Source organism: Podarcis filfolensis (genome assembly GCF_964270895.1).
Source record: "Podarcis filfolensis genome assembly, chromosome: 2".
Lineage (NCBI taxonomy): Eukaryota > Metazoa > Chordata > Lepidosauria > Squamata > Lacertidae > Podarcis > Podarcis filfolensis.
Genome location: NC_139605.1, coordinates 91,919,337 through 91,937,491, shown reverse-complemented (window position 1 = coordinate 91,937,491; position 18,155 = coordinate 91,919,337). Strand labels below are relative to the sequence as shown.

At 47.2% G+C, this 18,155-nt stretch overlaps 1 long non-coding RNA gene across 1 annotated transcript in view; it reads left to right on the top strand.

Annotated features, from left to right (window-relative positions):
- LOC310755472 overlaps positions 1 to 12,955 on the top strand; it is a 34,067-nt gene extending 21,112 nt beyond the window's left edge. Inside the window, exons 3-4 of the long non-coding RNA XR_014544384.1 lie at positions 954 to 1,087; positions 12,790 to 12,955. This is a non-coding gene — a long non-coding RNA (uncharacterized lncRNA). The remainder of the gene's footprint in view (positions 1 to 953; positions 1,088 to 12,789) is intronic.
- The last annotated feature ends 5,200 nt before the right edge of the window (positions 12,956 to 18,155 follow it).

Sequence of the window (18,155 nt, the reverse complement as noted above, 5' to 3'; positions counted from 1 at the left end):
GTGGATTAAGATGCATGAGAAATTCTGAAAAGTAAGGTTTTTAATTGTTGGCTTTTAATGAGGTTGTGCTATTATTAATTAGTAATATAAGACAGCCCTATGCCCGTATGCTCATCCGGTCAAACCATTGTGTCCATCTAGCTCAGTATTGTCGACACTGACTGGCAGCAACTCTCCAGGGGTTCATAAAGGGCTCTCCCCCCAGCCCTATCTGGAGATGCTGGGGACTAAACCTGGGATCTTTTGTGTGCATAGCAGATGCTCTGCCAACTAAGGTATTAAAAACGGTGTGAATTTTTTTAAAAAAAAAGTTTTAAAAAATACATTGAATTTTGCATAGCTTGCCATCGCCATCTAGTGTCACATTTGTATATTACACCTTACAACACATTTAGAACGTTTTATTTGCAGCTGTGAAGCTGAGTCACAACTTATCCCTGCTACTACTAACTACTGCCATTTTAACAGCAACAACAATACCTTTAATGTACATGTTGCTAACCCTGCTCTGAATGTCAAAGCTTTGCTGAATCAGAACTTGGACCTTTCCACAAAACGAATCCCAACCCTGTGTTTTAGGATAGTGGTTCCCAATTAGCGTAGTACTACGGACCCCCTATATTCCAAAAGTCAAACCATGGACCCACTACTTTTGAAAATTTTTGATATGTCTATGGTAGTTTTTGTTATGTGAATGCTGCCACAGACCCCCTGCGATCCAATTGGGAACAACATACAAAAGTGCTTCTTAACTTTTCCCAGCTCTGTGGTGTGCTTTCCATCTTTACCCAGGCATCATCATCTCAGCAATCAGACTTCATTTTCCACACTGGCCAAGTGAATTCTTGATGCAGAATGAGTTTCTGTTAATGCATCTTCTGGGAAATCTTGATAATTAATGGTCTTTTGAAACAAAATATCATTAAAAATAATACCGAGCATGTTAACATCAGTTCACAGGTTGCAGCTGAGATAACCATATTAGAAGAATGATGGGAAACCGACTCCTGGTTCTGGCAGCTGAAAAGAACATCCAGCCATTCAAGGATGGGGGAACTGTGCCCCCTCCAGATGTTTTTAGCCAATGGTCAGGAATGATAGGAGCCAACAACGTCAGGAGGGCCACAGATTCACTATTCCCTGAGCAAAATAGACTTTATTCTTGCTGTAACTGTGTTTTCATGCTGTCCTGTCCTACTGCTACCGCCCAGGAAGCAGGGGCAGACTTGGGTAAACTTTCGTAATGTGGCGCTCTGTGCAAAGCCAACATTTAGCAACCCCAAATGGATCTTCTCAATTTTGCGTCCCCTCCCCGAGCTTGGCACCCTGTGCGAGGGAACCACCTTAAATTCCACACTGCATGAAGCCCCTTGCATGGGCTTCTGCTAGTTTGACTCATTCATTGAATAGTGCCCTTTGTGTCCTGGAAGGTGGGATGGAGATCTTGATCTATCTATCTATCATCTATCTATCTATCTATCTATCTATCTATCTATCTATCATCTATCTATCTATCTATCTATCTATCTATCATCTATCATCTATCTATCTATCTATCTATCTATCTATCTATCTATCTATCTATCATCTATCTATGTGTGGCTGTTCCCTAAATGGCTGGACAGAGGAGATCATGCAGGAAAGCTGCAGCAGAATGGAGAACTGAACCCAGGTGTTATCTGAGCTCCATATCTTAGCAACGAGGCACCTGTTTGTGCCAAGATGTTTGAGGGCAGCCAGCAAAGCAGACCCTTTGGGGACTAACCCTGGCAATTGGCCCCATGGGCCCAAGTGCAAAGCTGCTAACATCAGCTTGGCGTATTGGCAAAGGTCACTCCAAAGCAAAGTTTTGCCATATTGCACCCTTTTATGTCAAGGTGCTTATTGTTTTAAGCTTCTTCTGGCATGGAAAAGCACTTTCCATTTGCCTGGCAAGACTGGCCCGCTCCAGGTTTGATTCTGTCTGTGTCCAGCGCATATGAAAGCTGCTGTCCTTTTTTTTTTTGTTTTTTAACTAGGCAGCATGTGAGTCTTGCTTCCGAGGCAGGTGGAAGTAGCATGATGCCGCTTCCACTCTCTCACAATGGCTGCCGGCTTTCCTTGGATTTTGGTTATGGGACCAAGGCTTCACTTCTTCCCAGTAGCCAAAGATCAGCCACACCTCCATCTCAGGTGTGTATGGAAGCAGCAGTAACTCCTGGGTCGGAAGAAGAGAAGAAGAAGAGTTTGGATTTGATATCCCGCTTTATCACTACCTGAAGGAGTCTCAAAGCGGCTAACATTCTCCTTTCCCTTCCTCCCCCACAACAAACACTCTGTGAGGTGAGTGAGGCTGAGAGACTTCAGAGAAGTGTGACTGGCCCAAGGTCACCCAGCAGCTGCATGTGGAGGAACGGAGACACAAACCCGGTTCCCCAGATTACAAATCTACCACTCTTAACCACTACACCACGCTGGCTCGGAAGAAAGGTTTGTCCCCCCATGGGGATTTGATTCAGTCCATGGGGATGTAGGAGTTTCTGCTTAACAGCTCTTTGTATCACCTTCAGAAGAGGCAGGGAAGAATGGTTCAGATGCAGCAGAGGAAAAAGAAATTGTGTTTGTGTGTGTATGTTTTTAAGAAAAGAGCTCTACTGAAATTCTTAGTTGATAGCAGCCATGTTGTTGTTGTTGTTGTTCAGTCGTTTAGTTGTGTACGACTCTTCATGACCCCATGGACCAGAGCACGCCAGGCACTCCTGTCTTCCACTGCCTCCTGCAGTTTGGTCAAGCTCATGCTGGTAGCTTCGAGAACACTGTCCAACCATCTCGTCCTCTGTCTCCCCTTCTCCTTGTGCCCTCCATCTTTCCCAACATCAGGGTCTTTTCCAGGGAGTCTTCTCTTCTCATGAGGTGGCCAAAGTATTGGAGCCTCAGCTTCAGGATCTGTCCTTCCAGTGGGCACTCAGGGCTGATTTCCTTCAGAATGGATCGGTTTGATCTTCTTGCAGTCCATGGGACTCTCAAGAGTCTCCTCCAGCACCATAATTCAAAAGCATCAATTCTTCGGTGATCAGCCTTCTTGATGGTCCAGCTCTCACTTCCATACATCACGACTGGGAAAACCATGGCTTTAACTATATGGACCTTTGTCGGCAAGGTGATGTCTCTGCTTTTTAAGATAGCAGCCATAGGCACAGGAAATCCCTCTCCCTCTAGGTTGGCACATTGGAAAGAACTGCTTTCCGTTTTGTGGCATTTACTGAGCTTTCAGCAAGCAGGTTTGCTCGTCTAGGTTTGCATTGCAGCTCATTCTGCAGACTGGGCTTCATTTCGTTCCCTAGGTGTCTCTCTCTCTCAGCTCCCCCCCCCCACCCAGTCTCTCACCCCCACATTTGCCCCGAGGCTAAGATTTAAATCTCGTTATGTCAGCTGTGTTTCAGGCATTGGCCCTCTTTCGGCATGACTCTCTCTGGCCTAATTTAGATTTAAGACCATTTCTGTACCAGAGAAAGTGTTGGTCTAAGTTTTTGGGGGTAGGGTGGGGGGGGGGGGTAGGGGGAGAATCCAGACTCATTCAAGCTTTGTTTATATTCATCTCCCCACGGCCAGCCAGACACCTGCACAAGACATAGCACAAAGCTTTACACAGGGAAACAGTTGTCCAAGTTCCAAGAGCACTCTCAAATGTCCACAGCAACCATTAAGTGTGGTCTCTTGATTTTCATTCCCTGCATTTAATTTATTTCTCCAGATCAGGCAAGTCACATAGAGAGCCAAACTGGGAGGTGCCCAAGTACCCTAGAAATTGGAGTATGCATGGACACACACACACACACACACACACACACACACACACACACACGGTACCAGTTGGTTGTTTGACTGACGTAAAGCCACTGCCAGGTGGCCATTAACTCATCGTCTCAATAATAACCAGATGGCTGAGAATTTGTACACCTCTTCTTCAAATATCTAGTTCTCTGGTCATTACTGTGTCTGAAAGCTACAACTAGAGATCCAATTGCGACATGAACCACCAGCAACATTTCCCAAGAGCAGTCATGGACATGGCACATGCAGCCACAGTCATCTCTGCCTTGTCCTAGGCCACACTGCACACTGCAGGGCAGAAAATCCAGGTTTGCCACCAAGATTTGCATAATGAGCAAAAATGGCAGCCTGTCAACAATATGAAACACAGGTAAGCAGGTGTGGAGTGAGGGTTTTTTTTGTCATCACAGTCATATTTTACATTTATAGGTCTATGCTGAAAGATGGGGTATTGTGTGTAGCAGCTTGTGGTGTAATACAACCTCAAGCAAGATGCACAGCCAGTCACGATTCCCTAGCTACATTTCTCACGTGTTTGCAAACGTTCACACTTCACGCTTGTATTCATAAATACAAATACAAGTAACGTATGAACTGAAGTGGTCTTCCAAGTGTACAGTAGAGCTGACAGTCTGTAGCATGGGTAGGCAAACTAAGGCCGGGGGCCAGATTCGGCTCAATCGCCTTCTCAATCCGGCCCGTGGACGGTCTGGGAATCAGCGTGTTTTTACATGAGTAGAATGTGTCATTTTATTTAAAATGCATCTGGGTTATTTGTGGGGTCTGCCTGGTGTTTTTACATGAGTAGAATGTGTCATTTTATTTAAAATGCATCTCTGGGTTATTTGTGGGGCATAGGAATTTGTTCATTTTTTCCCTTCAAAATATAGTCCGGCTCCTCACAAGGTATGAGGGACAGTGGACCAGGCCCCTGCTGAAAAAGTTTGCTGACCCCTGGTCTGTAGTGTCAAAGACAGGTGTGGGGTGTGTGAGAGAGAGAGATAGTGTGAAGATGCATAAGGCATCATATGGCAGCAAACTGGGAGTGCCACTGTATATACATACAGTATATACATAACAAGAGGCTGCATCTACTTTTGACTCCCTTAATATAACAGCATGCTTCTGAGCATGCATTTGTCTCAAACATACTTTGCATTTGTAGTTGCATATTTCAAAAACCTTAGTTATATATCTAAAACATCATGTGTGCAACTCTGACTGGTTGCACTAGGGAAACAGGAGAACCACAGAAGGTGAGACCATGGCCATCCAAGGATGGATTTGCCTGGTTAGGTTCAGATAGTAAGCTCTGGGTACCAGTAGTTGTGGTGGTACAGCATTGCGTGGACAGGCGGAGTCCCCAGATCCTGCGCGGTCCCCCCGTCATGTGGAATAACGACTCAAGACAACGTGCTATGGGATTAAATTGGCCACAACTTTATTAAATTTCAAATGTGGGTAGACCTTGGCTTAGGCATTGGGTGTTCTCCCTCCCCAGTCCCCAGCCGGGGACCTAGGGAGCATCAGGGTTATCCAGTGTGTGTGTGGGGGGGGTGGGCCGGCTCTGGAGAACATATGTTCAAGCAGAGATAGCCGTCCCCGTAACGCCGCCGCCGCAGGGGAGAGCAATAACGACCTTTCGGCGTACGGTCAAAGCCTCCCTTCAGAAAACCCCTTTAATGGGGAACCCTGGTATCGCCGCCGCAAAGAGGAAGATGGACAAAAGGATTCCGCCCAAGGCCTGATACCGCCAAAGTTGTAACGTTTTGCTACGGGAAAGGCGAAACCTGCCAATGCAGGGAAATTCCTTTCCGGCCCTTTAACAGCGACCTTAACGTAGCAGCGCCCGCATACCTGTGAAGAAAAGTTAACCTGCAAAACCTGTGAAGAAAAGTTAACCTGCAAAATAAGACATTAACTGAGGGTGGGTAGGGTGGGAGAAGCTCTGGAGCCAAGTGAGGATTCCCAGGTAAGATCCTCCCTCTATTGTGTGGGCAGGTAATCCCTCCCCTACCTGGCCTGGTCTCCTTGGCAACGCTTCCCCCAGGTGGGATTGGACAACTGACTGAGGTAGGCTGAGACCTCCAGGTATCCCACCTGAGGGAAGGCAAAGCCAAGCCTATGCTGTTGGAGCCGCTCCAGATCTAGGGGCTGCACGCGTCCACGCAAAGGGCGCCCCCCGTTTTAAGCGGGGAGTGGTCATTCCCCTGGGCCATGGGTCAATGGGAAGGAGGGGCTTCTGCAGGGCTAGGCACTGAGGCAGGATGGAGATTACAAAGGGCAAGTAAAGATTTCCATCCTTTTTGTGAGATGAGTAAAAAACCCAGAAAGCATTGCTTTATGCTTTTAAGAAATGCAGTCAAGGAGAACCCGATTACTGAACCTTGATCTGAATTGTCACTCCCAAGTTACCCTTTTACAGAAATAGAGCACCGCAGAAATATGCAAATGAGGAATGGTTCATTTAAATTTAATGCTAATGAGAAGATTTCCTTCTCTTTCCAGCAGAGAGCAGCTGTTCTCATTTCAAGCTGGCAAAGTGTCTCTAAATCACCTCCACAGCACTGAGGTGGACAGTGATGTCACTGTTTATAGGTTATTAGTTATTATTTTATAGACGTATCTGGCACCTGCCTTTTAAAGAGACGTTCAGATGGCTCCTGGCCTTCTGCCACTGAACCTGTCCCAGTAATCCTGTCTCTCACTAGCATCCTTCCAAGTGTCAAAACACCACTCCCTCCGTACAGCAGATAACTTTTAAGAAGACTTTAGGCTCTTTGTTTCCCTGCAGCTTGCTGCTGCTTTATGATCTATGGGAACAAGGACATCGCTTCTCTGTTCAGCCCTGCTGGTCAAACATAATGGAATCCGGAGGCGTGGGGTGGGGACCCAGTGTGGGCATGTTCTTGCGTGGGGGTGGGGAGCAAGAAAGGTGAGGAGGAGAAGGAGAGCGGGAGAAGCGTGAAGCATATAGGGAAAGGAGAGCAGAAGGTGGGTGATGCAAGGATAACAACAAAGAGACGACGGCTTTGTAAGTTAACAGCCAGTACTAGCCCAGAACATTTTGCTTCCTGAAGCAGAGCCCAAATGGTGCCTCTGAGCAACAAGGAGAGAGGTACGGGAACAACATTTTTAAAAGTTTTGCTGCGCTGTTCAGCCACCAAGCCCTGCCCTCAGCTATCCTCCCGCGGCAGCCCCTTCCCCTTGAAGCAGGTTGCTTCACCCTGTGGTATGACAGCTGGTTCCAGGTGTTGCAGGTGGATGACTAAGTGATGGAACGCAAGATGGGATGGGATCCTGGAAGAGGGGGCAGAGGAAACGAAATCCACCTGCAATTGCTTCCCCCAGGGATGACTGGACAAAACAAAGCCACTTCCGCCCTACGGAGGAGGTAGGGTTGCGCGTGTCATGGTCCCAACTGAATGGAACCAGCCGCTGCGCGATTGGGGGGATTCCTGGCCTCATCACCCCCTGGCCAGCCAATCAGCTGGCTCAGGGGGCGTGGCCAGCCCTATTTAAGGCAGGACGCAGCCGGGGATCTCCCTCTTTGCCGCCTGCCAGCTGTTCCTGCTTTTCCCACCCTCCTGCCCTATCAGGGCTTCGTTCTTTGACCTTGGTTGGTCGCCATTGAGGGGCCTGGTAGGAATTTTTCCACTTGGCAAATTGGCACCAGCCACTTGGTTTTCACCTACCTCATAGCAAATCGTCACAACTTTCTGGGTATTGGCGGTTAGGCATTGCTATTGTTCTGTAGATGGAAGAGGGGAGGTAGCGCCATCACCCGCCCCACATATTGAAGGGTAGTCCGATAAAGGATTCCGGGGGACATGGCCCTGTCTGATGCCTGGGGAGGTGAGGGCCTAAGGCACGCCCCCGAGCGGTGACCCCAGGGGAGTTCCTAGTTGATGTGCATCAGCAGGACTCCCCCAACTGGTGGTTAACCCTTCCCGGACTTCAAGCGGACGGGCTGAAGTTGGATATGGTCTGTTAGGACCAATGCCTAAGCCAATACAGCTCATCACCTGTAACCAATAAAGTTGTGGCCTTATTTAGCCCATTAACCTTAATAATTGTGTCATGTGTCATTATTTCCATTGGTGGGGGCGGGAGCTCACCACACAAACTGCTGTTGTAGACAAGGTGCAGGCCTTCCTCCAGAACCTGGCCACTGGCTGCATTGTCTGGCTTGAGGGAAGAACTTTTTGGTAGAAGGGGAAGTCAATCAAAGCTAAGCTGGTAGGTGAGAGTTGGGGGAGCACCAGGGTTGGGGTCGCGGCATGTTGGGGGAAGGGGTGTATAAGTCTTTCTTCCCCCACTGTGTTCCCAACAACCCCTCCTCACAACCCCCCTACTATTAACCCTCAGAAGATTTGTAGTTTAGCTCTCTGTGTCTTTTGCACAAGAGAATTGTGTCCATATATGTCAGCATTACCTTGTGGCTGCACATTAGCCATTAGCCATAAGGTGTTCATAGTCCCTGTCCCAGAAAGCCTCCAAAAGGCTTTGCTTTTTCCTTATGCTTTGGCAATATTTGCGCAGTCAAAAGCCAAAGCCACGTCAAATTGAAAAGAGAAAGGGGCTGTGACTCCATCACAGGGAGGGAGAAATGTGCCACAAATTAAAAAGCAAACTCACTCAGTCTCGCATTCTGTCAGGGTTGTAGATGAGGAACGGCATTGTATTTCATTTGTGATCAGTTCATGCCTTTCTCTGTTAGATGATTAACATGCCTAAAGTTCATTTTTTTTCCAGGAGCTGAAGCAGTGAGATACCTGCTTGCCAGCGCAGATTTTGCACTAATTCAGCATCACTTAGGTGAATTGCAGAAGTACCCTGTGCCTTCCAAAATATGAATCATCATTACATGAATGAATTCCCTGGGAAATAGAACAACTTCTGCTTCAGTTTTGCTAATAAGCAGCACACACCTTCTGTTGCAGAGCCACGGCTTCTTAAGGCTTGGTGCAGCAGAGATTAAAGAAGGTGGTGCATAAGAACTGCTGAACACACTCATAAAAACCCAGGAAAGGGCAGATGACCATAGCACTCAATTACTGTGGTAACCTTCAGTGCTTGCAATGGAGTAGCACTCCAAAACAGGAAGCCCAAGAAATGGAAGCATTTCCCTTCTGTAGGCTTTGCAAAATGTGCATAACTCATTCATATAAACCAAATCAGCCCAGACTAGCCAGAAGGATAATGAATTAGGGAGTGAGTACAATTTGACTGAGCTTTGGCTCTGTGGGTTAAACCACAGAGCCTAGGACTTGCCGATCAGAAGGTCGGCGGTTCGAATCCCCGCAACAGGGTGAGCTCCCATTGCTCGGTCCCTGCTCCTGCCAACCTAGCAGTTCAAAAGCACATCAAAGTGCAAGTAGATAAATAAGTACCGCTCCAGTGGGAAGGTAAACGGAGTTTCCATGCGCTGCTCTGCTTCGCTAGAAGTGGCTTAGTCATGCTGGCCACATGACCTGGAAGCTGTACGCCGGCTCCCTCGGCCAATAAAGCGAGATGAGCGCCGCAACCCCAGAGTCGGTCACGACTGGACCTAAGGGTCAGGGGTCCCTTTACCTTTACAATTTGCTAGCTCTACAAACATATAAAACGGCAACCTATCTTTTTCCTCTTCACCAGTAACCATCCTGTTTGCCACATGTCTGGTTGATTGCACATGCCACGAATTTGGTTTTAAAACGATGTCACACTTGGATCAAAGTCAGTGTGACATTGGTATGATATTCCAGCCAGTAATCCTAAGAACCGCCCTTTCCAGTGCCTGAAAATGTCTTCTCATTGGCTAAGGAGAGAAAAGGGGATTGTCCTCAAGAAACAGTTTGGGATTCTGGCACAGTTTTAGAGCTTCTCTCTCCTATAAGGATGAAGCAGGATCCAACCACAAGTTCACCATGGGTTGCAATGAGGGGTTTGACATGCCAGCATGAGCTACAGCCCAGACAGAATCCTTTGCCTGGTTCACAGGATGCCAAACTGAACTCTACACCAACAATCTCTACGCCAAGCAGTTTCTGCTGCTTTCTCACTGCAGATCATCATCATCATAATGAATGCAGCTTTGCCCTGTTTCTCATCTGCAACTGAAAGGACATATTCCACATCAGTGAGTATGTGGCACAGGCACATAACTTCTTCATTCTCACCATTTGCCCCATTACAAGCAGTGCAACGTCCTTGGAAGGTTGGCTTGTATCCCACACAGTCTACTGCAGGTATTAAGAAGATTTTGGGGGGTAAAGGGACACCTGGCTGCTTTTTTGCACTTTTTTTGGTGGCGTGTAGGAACAAGGGATCTACCAAGGTCAGATTTATTTGACAGCTTCCCTTCTGTTTGGAAGGAGCACCTGTCAGCTCTGTCCTTTTCATCCAGAGCTTTTTCTTGCGCTCTGAGCTAGAAGCTCCCCCGGCATTTTCCAGCCTCCAAATGCTTTGAAACTGCTTCCTGCTGCAAAGGGTGTGGAGCTGCTCTCTGATCAGCCCTTGGTGGACAATGGAGCTCTCTTTTCGAGTCTGCCTGGCAGGAGCTGACCAGGCAAAAGGAGTGGGAGTGGGGAGAAACATTCCTGTCCTTTGTCTCTGGGGAAGCCAGAGCTCAGTGGTCCAAAAGAGATGAAGTCCCTTCTCCACCGCCACATAGAGATTGGGAGGGGGGGCTGGATTGATGCAATTCACATTTAAAGGCAAACCTACCTAACTTGCACAGTCTGAAACAACACGTGAACTGAAACACAGCCACCTTTCTCGAATCTGCAGCTTTCCAAATTTTGCGATGCAGTTCCCCAGCCAAATAATGTATGCACAAATGCACAGACTAGGGCAAAGCATGGATAAAATTGCATATATCAGTGTAAAACAACATACAGAAGTGTATTATGCATTATATTAGAGGAAGCTATTTTGGAAAAAAAAAGAGAAAGTGTATATGAGAAAGAATTGCAGACAAAAATGTGACTATTAGGAGGAATTAGGACCAAAATGCTGGTGAATTTTCGTAAGGATCAAAAAATAAATAAAAGTGGCATCTCCCCCCCCCCCCAAAAAAAAATCATGCTGCACACCAAGGAGCTCTTTCAGTCTTAGCCTTTTTAGTAAAACACTGGCAAATGTCATAAGAGATAACATACAGTGGCTCTGAAACCAGGCAGATATTAGTTCAGCCCACAAGGAAATGAAGAGCACCAGATCGAGGCAAACTGTGTTAGGGACCTTCTGTGAAGTGCTGGAGGGGGTGAGAAGAGAGAGAGAGAGCTCTTTTTTTCCTGGAAAAGGGTAAGGAGGAGACAAAGTATGGCAGGATTCCTCAACAGAGCACAATGGCCTCCTCCCTGTCCAAATATATATACAGTGGTACCTCGGGTTACAGACGCTTCAGGTTACAGACTCCGCTAACCCAGAAGTAGTACCTCGGGTTAAGAACTTTGCCCCAGGATGAGAACAGAAATCGTGCGGCGGCAGCGGGAGGCCCCATTAGCTAACGTGTTACCTCAGGTTAAAAACAGTTTCAGGTTAAGAACGGACCTCCAGAACGAATTAAGTTCTTAACCCGAGGTACCACTGTATATAAAAGAGAAAGGGAGGCTTTGAAGGAATACCTCTTCTGCAATCCACTAGATCCAGAAATGAAATAGCAGGGAGCAGAGCAAATAATAGAGCAGGAAGATTGTGACCCCACCCCTCAAGATGCAGGCATTTCTCTAGCATTAGTGAGACCGAAGGCTCCACACTTGAATGTGCATAAACCCAAGCCCTAAATCCCAAACAGGGACACCAACAGGATTTCCTGGGTCCCGTACACTGTATGTGGATCAGGCCCCTGCACCCGTCTCTCCCGGCAATCTATTGATAAGAATGGCTGCTTACATATTTTCATTTAGCCTACGTCACAGGGCTGGTTGCAAAAAAAAAAAAGTGTAAAAAGCTGGAGGCGAAGAAAACGTGCAAAACCTTCCAGCTCCTGGGTGGGAAAGCAAGGTACAAGTATATGTCGCAAAGTGCATAAACCATGCCATACACTCCCATGGGAAGCAGTGATGGCCGCCAACTTGAGTGGCTTTGAAAGAGGATTACACCAGGTTTCCTCAGCCTTGGCCCTCCAGATGTTTTTGGCCTAAAATTCCCATGATCCCTAGCTAGAAGGACCAGTGGTCAGGGATGCTGGGGATTGTAGTCTCAAAACATCTGAAGGGACAAGGTTGAGGAAGCCTGGATTAGACAAATTCATAGAGGTTAAGGCTATCAATGGCTACTAGGCTTGATGGCTATGCCTTCACAGCCAGAGGTGCTAATGCTTCTGAAGGCCAGTTAGTTGCTGGAAATCACAGAGGGGAGAGGGCAGAAACTCCCTTAACCTTACCTGGGGATTGAATCTGGGACCTTTTGCAGGTGCACAGGGTCAGCCCAAGACACTTTGCTGCATGAGATGGAGTAGTCAAGATGCATAGTACCAAAGGCCGGACTGTCTCCGAGGACAAAAATAATAATCTCACAGCGCCTCTCCCCCATCTTTCATGGTAAAAATATAAGGCAGATAAATTGAATAGCAACCCATTTGTTACCCTTTCATGACACCCCAAATCAGCTTCCTCACTCTGCCCAATGTTAGGGCCGGCCTTGCTGGATGTGTATGCATTCTGCCACTGAACTGCCATCATTCCCCTGTCCCCAAAACAAGGGATGTTTCATGAATTTACCTGTCACCCTCATATTCTCTGTATCTTTCCAGTTTTAGGATTTGTGTCACCAACGCAAACATATAGTATGGGTTGTATCCAACCCACTGATAGTAATGAGCTTAAGTCAGTCATGTTCATTACTTTCAATGGGTTTACTGTGAGTAGGACTAGCATTGGCTACAACCCAGTATGTGCCACCAGTGCAAGCCTTGTCAGTGTGTGTGAATCTGTGTGATCAATAGTTACAGGTAAGTACAACTTTGTTTTTCCTCATCCATCGTTCCAGGTCCAGGTGGATTTTCTATGGCTGGCTGGCAATATTTTCACTTGGGAGCAGACCAAGGAACAAAGTCACATTTTCCATCTGACTACCAGAGACCCAGGCTCTCACAAAAGTAGCAGCACAGAGGTATCTGTTCCAGCTGATATTACCTCCCGCCCCCTTTGGTTGATCTGCCATTCACAATCAGACACTTGAGCCAACTACACCTTTAAAAAATCTGCCAGATGCAGGAAATATAAGCCCCTTTAAGAGCAGTTTTTGTTCATATAAAGCAGAATATATGGGTGGAATTCAACATCATGCTATGGTGAATGTCTCGTCGATGCAAGAGTTGAGGCTTGCCAGATGGAACAATCCTCCCTCTCCTCCCCCTATGTGCCATTCTAGAGTTCCCCCCACCCTGCCGAGCCAATTTGGGAGAGTGCTGGGGTGGGGCATGGAGGGAAGGAGAGGAAGGGAAAGCCCCATTGCGCAAGTGGAAGCCCTTGTGAGGGTTTTGCATTGACGGGATTCATTAGGTGAATCCCACCATTGTGTGTGTGTGTGTGTGTGTGACACCTTTTCCAGCAGTTGCAGACTAAGCCAGGAATTTAGAAATCCAATCTGTTGCCCAAGGTTTCCAGTAGAAAAGCAGTATTCACACCCCTCCTCCAAGCAGTTTGTTTTGTCTGCTTCGGTCTTGGAGGAAATGGAGATGAAGGCATTGGCTGGCTCAGACAAAATCTATTATTTCCCGGACTTGAGTCCCCACAGACTCACCGTACTGCAAGCAGGGAGAAATGGAAACACCTGGAGTAGGATTTTGACCTCACCAAGCCATATGAGATCAGCTGGAATCATATTATAGGAAAGTTTAAAAACGCCTGCAAGCAAATCCATGACTCCCAGAAAAGCTCCAAACAATAAATGTGTCCCAATGGTTTAGTGTCCAGTCAGGACAATTCAGTTAAGCTTCTCAAGCTGAAACACAGCATTACTGGGAGACACCATTTGCTCCCAACCCATCAGGCTTGGGGATTTCATGCACATTTCCCATATGACCAGGAAAGAGAGAATGGAATTGGAAAAGCAGAGTAAACATACAACAACTTAGGGTAGGAATAGGGTTCTTTCATGCAAATATGACACTGTCCTGGCTCTCACCCTCAGACACAGTATTTGGACTCAAGTCTCAGCATTAGTTCAAGGTTTCTGAGCACAATTCAAAGTGTTGGTGCTGACCTTTAAAGCCCTAAATGGCCTCAGTTCAGTATATCTGAAGGAGCACCTCCACCCTCATCGTTCTACCCGGACACTGAGGTCCAGCACCGAGGGCCTTCTAGCAATTCCCTCACTGCGAGAAGCCAAGTTACAGGGAACCAGGCAGAGGGCCTTCTCGGTAGTGGCACCCGCCCTGTGGAACGCCCTCCCATCAGATGTCAAAGAGAACAACTACTACCAGACTTTTAGACGACATCTGAAGGCAGCCCTGTTTAGGGAAGCTTTTAAAGTTTGATGCATTATTGTATTTTAATATTTTGTTGGAAGCCGCCCAGAGTGGCTGGGGAAGCCCAGCCAGATGGGCGGGGTAGAAATAATAATAATAATAATAATAATAATAATAATAATAATAATAATTATTATTATTACAAGATATACGGTTCGTAAGTCTACAAGCACAGCTCTAAGATTCATGGCTAGGCAGTAGCTAAGGTGTTGCCCCTACACTTGGCATGCCTCTGCTGCTCTACTTTTAAAGAGTAGTGAAGGAAGAGTCATTTGTGTGCTTCCCATTCAAAGCGAGAAGACGGTACTTGCAAGTCTGTGCTCCTGCAGGCGCTCTCTTGTGATGGGACCTGAGTCAGTCCTTCTGAACCTCTGGTTCAGCCAGCCCTGCTGATTGGACATCCCTCTGCCTCCTCTGCTACCATGGGGACTTCACTCCCAAGTAGCAGGGGACAGGCTGACTTGTGATGGCCGACAACAAAGGGGCGGAAACCTCTCCCAGCTCATTACCTGAGCTCTCTCCAGTGCCAACCCTCTGCCAGATCTTGCCAGCTCTGCCCCATCCCAGCTGATGGTGATACCAACGCCACTATTTTAGCCTTAGGCATAAGGCATAACTGGCATCTGCCCACGTTCATCCCTGAAGTCCACGGCAGGGTAGGATTTCAAAACCAGATCTCCCACCATCCACTGCAGCTCTTGCACTGGCTGCACTGCTTCCTTAATGCATCCATCCCACCTCAAGACACAAACGCTCAAGGTGGCCTCAGGCAAACCATTATCCCTCCTCCAAAATATGGGATAATAATTCTTGCTAGGCTTAGCAGTGCTATCTATGCACGATGCTTTGAACACTGAAGGTCATATTATAAGGGTAAGGAACCTGTGGCCCTCCCTGATGTTGCCGGACTACAACTCCCATCACCCCTGATCACTGCTCATTCTGGCTGGGGCTGATGGGAGTTGGAGCACAACACCACCTGGGAGGCTACAGGTTCCCTAACCTGCACTATAAGATTTCCTCCTCCTCTGCTTCCTCATTTTGATGATGATGATGATGATGAAAAGGCATAGATATAGAGAAACAACGATGACAGGAGATATACTTTGTTGTGTTCTCGTTGGTGCATTTAGAAGTGCAGCAGCTTGTTTAACTCTCAAAGTGGGGTGCCTACTATGAGAACAAATGTACAGGTGAGACCCTCCTTTAGTTGAAAGTGAAGCTGCCTTTGCTCACTTTTGTAATGCTGTTAGGAAGCGCTTTTATTTGAACTTCTTGATGTTCCAGCAGATGTAGTTAACCACCTGCCACCTGTCCTTTGGACTCCAGCCCCAAAACAACTCATAAAAAGAACTTGCTATCTCTGGCAGATCAATCATTATGCAAACACACAAGCTTCTCTTTGACGCCCGGTTCAACACTTTTGAGGCAGCGAGTATTAATACTGTAACTGGGGCGGTGGTGGGTGATGACAGTTTGCCTGCTAACTGGCATCCTGCTGCTTGCCTTATCTGTTCTTGTGAAAGAAAGGCTGTCAATTTGCAATTTGCCATTTTTTTTAAAAAAAATTAACCCAAAATAGCCTATCAATTCACTGGACCCAATTCCCCACAGTGTCACTAGCAAGATCTGCTGGAGTTGTTTTGACCTTGTTTGGCCAGTAGGGGGTTCTGTCTGCAATGGAACCTGTTGCATCTGTGAGCTTCTCTCAGGGCTAGGCCACTAAGAGAGCAGCAAAAGGAGCCCATTCTTCCCAGAAGCATTTGCTCGGCAATTGTTCAATTACTTCACAAGTGGGATGGCATCACGGTATTGCACAACCATGTGGAATCCTATTGGGGCCTAGTCCTATCGCCTGCGGGCCAACGCCACCATCTGCTGACATCAAGAAGCAGGCGAGGTGATATGGTGGGGCAGGCCTAGCCTGGCCTGTGTAGTACATATGTGTCTTCCTGGAGATCGATGGTGGCAGAGAGCAGCACATTCCCTTTCAATGGCAGACATAGGCTGTCCAAGAGAGTCGACAACTTTTGCTTTCAACAATACAGTGGTACCTTGGTTCTCAAATGCCTTGGTACTCAAACAACTTGGAAACAAACACTGCAAACCTGTAAGAAAGTGTTCCAGTTTGCAAACATTTTTTGGAAGCCAAACATGCTCAGTTTTGAGTGTTACACTGAGGTCTGTCTGTTTTTGCTATTTATTTTGCATTTTTTGTTTTTGCTGCTTTTTTTGTTTTGTTTTTGTGACTGTGTGGAACCCAGTTCAGCTACTGATTGATTGATTGATTGATTGATTGTGTGACTGCAGTACATTGTTTATTGCTTTCATTTTATGGATCAACGGTCTCATTAGATAGTAAAATTCATGTTAAATTGCTGTTTTAGGGGTTATTCTTAAAAGTCTAGAACAGATTAATCCATTTTGCATTACTTTCTATGGGAAAGTACACTTTGGTTTTGGAGGTATGGTTCTGCGGTCAATAAGTCTAATGTTTACTAGTTCACTGGACACTTTTCAGACCCTTATAAAGTCTACCTGCCATAAACAATTTTTTCCCCTGTTTGGACCAGTTGACAATCCCAGAACTGCACATGGTATGCTGGGGTAGTCTGCACTGCCAGAGCTGGCCAAATCCTTTTGCTACCTGAGATATAGGATAAGATGGTGCTGTCCCACGTGCAGAAGCTGACCAGACTGACAGTAGAACCTTATCTCAGTGCTGGCAAAGGGGCAGGGCCCTCTTCCGTACTTGAGGGCAGCAGTCGGTGAGCTCTGGGGGCACACGACTAGCTGTGCGACATCTCTCTCCTCCAACACTTTGACACTGCTTTCCACCCCTAGCACCCACCACCTAATGTCTGCATAAAGGTAGGGCTGGGCCCTGTGCACAACATAGCCCGGGGAGGGGGGGGGCTCTCCTGCTTTCCCCACTTTCTGCCAGGCTGGTGACAGGTGGAGAGTTCAGTCACCTCAGCTCCACACAATTAAAGCACTCTTATACAACTCAAACAGGGATGCGGGTGGCACTGTGGGTTAAACCACAGAGCCTAGGACTTGCCGATCAGAAGGTCAGTGGTCCGAATCCTTGTTACGGGGTGAGCTCCCATTGCTCGGTCCCAGCTCCTGCCAACCTAGCAGTTCAAAAGCATGTCAAAGTGCAAGTAGATAAATAGGTACCGCTCCGGCGGGAAGGTAAACGGCGTTTCCGTGCGCTGCTCTGGTTCGCCAGAAGCGGCTTAGTCATGCTGGCCACATGACCCGGAAGCTGTATGCCGGCTCCCTCGGCCAATAAAGCGAGATGAGCACCACAACCCCAGAGTCGGCCATGACTGGACCTAACGGTCAGGGGTCCCTTTATCTTTTTATACTACTTAAACAGCCATGGCTTTCACCCAAAGAGTCTCAGGAACTGTCATTTCTTAATTACAGTTAGCAAACCAAGAACTCTGAGCATCCTTAGCGAACTTCAGTTCCCAGGATTCTTTGCATGAAGGTGTGGCTGCTAAAGTGCTATTGGAATGCTTTAGATGTATGTTGCAGGTGTGACCCGCACACCCTTTCCTTGCCGGCCTTGTTTATTTCTTTATTCGCTGCTTTGTGCCCTGCCAGCTCAGCTACAAAGAGCCCTCAACTCGGCTCCCTTGCTCTGTTTCTCCCTTGCGTTGCTCACAGCCGCCAGATGTTCTTTTGAACTATTGTTGTGTTGCGTTTATACAAAGATGCATATTTCTCCACCAGCTTTTGGAATAAAATCTGCAACTATTTGTCTCTGTGGGAAAACAGCCACCACCACCACCAGACCAATGGCTCTTTCCCACATGGACCAGTTGTTTGAGCACTGACAGTCTATTGACTATGCACCGTCCATATGCCTGACTTG